Genomic DNA, 2,563 nt, shown 5'->3' with positions numbered 1-2,563 from the left:
TTTTTCAGACATTATGGTATGACATTTTGGTTTCTGCTATAATTTACAATTTCTGTTTTCATCACTAATACTGTCTTAAAGAGGATCTGCTGTGTGTGTGTGTGTGTGTGTGTGTGTGTGTGTGTGTGTGTGTGTGTGTGTGTGTGTGTGTGTGTGTGTGTGTGTGGCCTGGTAAACCCTACATTATGGGGACAAAATGTCCCCATATGGATGGCAATATCTGAAATCCTTGTTCGTGTGGGGACATTTTTTGGTCCCCATGAGGAAAACAGCTTATAAATCATGGGTATTTACAAAAAATGGGTAGGTTTAGGGGTAGGGTTAGTGTAAGGGAATAGAATATACAGTTTGCACAGTATAAAAATCATTATGTCTATGGAAAGTCCCCATAAAATATGGAAACACTACGTGTGTGTGTGTGTGTGTGTGGTCTTTTCCTGAAGGCATAACACCAGTCTGATGAAATGAATTCCACTTCACTGGAAGAGTGTAAAAGCTCTTAAGTTGACCTCTTTGTAATCACGATCTTCAGAGAGCATGTGGGAATCCGTGTTAACTTTCACACACTAGAAACAGCACACAGATCATTAGGTGCCATATCATACTGATATTCAGTCAAGAAACAGTTTTAAGAATCATCCAGACTTACTTGATTTTCCTCTGGCTTTTGAATCTTGCTTTCCACTTTGATCTTCAGGCACTAAAGGTGAAAGAAAAAAAAAAAGAAAAAAATACCACAATGTGCTGTAGTGTTTAGGATGATGCTTAAACGGATGAATACTTACTATTGGGTGGCTCATGAATACTGCCCCGTCGCACAAGTTTAAAGCCTCCAGAGTTGTGTGAATCTTGCTTTTTGTTTTTTATCTCTCCCGCTTTTTCATCTAGAGGTCTGTCTTTATCTTCTTCAAATACTGGAACAATATGGAGGTAGTTTTGTTTCTTTATTATTCAATCAAAAAATATATTTTCAATAAAAAAACCTTCACTTCAATAAAAGAAAAACATTTCAATCAAAGAAAAAAAGTATTTGAATCCAAAAATATATTTGAGACTCAAAAAAATACATTTGAACACTGCTTTTCTTTGATTGAAAATGTTTTCTTTGATAGAAGTCCGTTTTGTTTCGTTTAAAGCAACCTTTTTAATTGAAGTAACATTGTTTTTTGATTGGACCATATAATAGGTAGGACATTTGTGTCTTTATCAATCAATCAAAAAAGAAGTTGCTTCAAACAAACAAACAACAGAATCAATAAAAAAGTCACTTCAATGAAAAGATAAACATTTTCAAATATAGAAATTCGTTTTTGAATGCAAATAAAATATTTGAGACTCCAAAAAATTGCATTTGAACACTTTTTTTTTATTTTATTGAAAATGTTCTCTTTGATTGAAGTGCTCTTTTTTGTGTTTGGGCCATACATGGGTAGGACATTTGTGTCTTAATCATTCAATTCCAAAAAAGTTGTTTCAATCAAAAAAAATATTTTCAATCAAAGAAAAAACTGTTCAAATGCAAAAAAAAAATGACCCCATGAATAAAAAAAGTATTGAAGAGAATGTGTTTTTTCGTTGTTTTTTTATTTTTTATTTGAAGTGAAAAAATTTTAGAAGTTCAAATTGTTTTGATTGAATCTTTTTTTTTTAAGTGAAATAAGTGTTGAAGTTCAGATTTTTTTCGTTTGAATCATTTTTTTTTTTGAAGTGCAAAAAGTTTTGAAGTTTTTTTGATTGAATCATTTTGACACAAACGTTCCGCATTGGGCGGGTGCTTCTCTATTGGTCAGACATGTTTGATTGACAAGTGTCTACACCAACGACATCTTTCTGACAAAGAAGTCATGTTCGCCACTCGCCAGCAAGCTTTTTTCCAGCAAGTGGAGCGAGCAGCCGTGAAGTTCATTTTCCTGAAGCTACAGATCTATCTCTGTGAGCCTTGCAGCGGCCAAGTACAGGGGGTAGTGAACTGATGATCAAATGAGTGTTCCAATTATTTATTATTTTGGTTTATAGTCAATCTTGCACCTAGCACCCTAAAACCAAGTGATGTACGCAGTTGTGGTCATGATTATTTTCAGGAATTGAATAATCTGTTCCATATTTTGTATTTAGCTGTCTATTGCTGAAAATGACAATAAATACACAATCATACATCAAGTTAAACAATCTGTTATTTATTTCTTTATCTATGTGTGTGCATTAATTCTATCTATCAATCTATCTATCCATCCATAAATACGTATCCATAAACTGATATCAGTTTGTCTAATGAGTGCACACTGCACACACTAGCTCAAAAAGAGTAGACTTGTCTACTATTTTTATGTCCGGCGACTTGTTTGAGCTTCAACGGTTGCCGTAGTTCCCCTGTAGTGAGAGCGCAGCTGTTGCGAGATAGCAACATGCACGCGCAATATTTGCTAGTGATGGTCAGATCGAGGCTTCGTGAAGCAATGAAACAGTTGAACCAAATGGTCCATATTGTTTCGAGGCTTCGGTGATGGTGATGATGTTGATGGTGATGGATACATCTATGCATGCCTTGCTTAGATGGCCCAGC

At 34.8% G+C, this 2,563-nt stretch overlaps 1 long non-coding RNA gene across 1 annotated transcript; it reads right to left on the bottom strand.

Moving 5' to 3' along the window:
- Window positions 1–414: 414 nt before the first annotated feature.
- On the bottom strand, window positions 415–909 carry LOC143708952 (uncharacterized). The gene is made up of 3 exons (XR_013193766.1): window positions 786–909; window positions 650–700; window positions 415–566 (listed from the first exon to the last, which is right to left on the bottom strand). It is a non-coding gene; the product is annotated as an uncharacterized LOC143708952 (long non-coding RNA).
- Between the last annotated feature and the right edge of the window lie 1,654 nt (window positions 910–2,563).

This window comes from Siphateles boraxobius, unplaced genomic scaffold, assembly GCF_051911475.1.
Source record: "Siphateles boraxobius isolate OS27281-9 unplaced genomic scaffold, OSU_SipBor_1 439, whole genome shotgun sequence".
NCBI lineage: Eukaryota > Metazoa > Chordata > Actinopteri > Cypriniformes > Leuciscidae > Siphateles > Siphateles boraxobius.
Note: the sequence above shows the minus strand (reverse complement) of the source record. Positions and strands in the feature narration are given on the sequence as shown.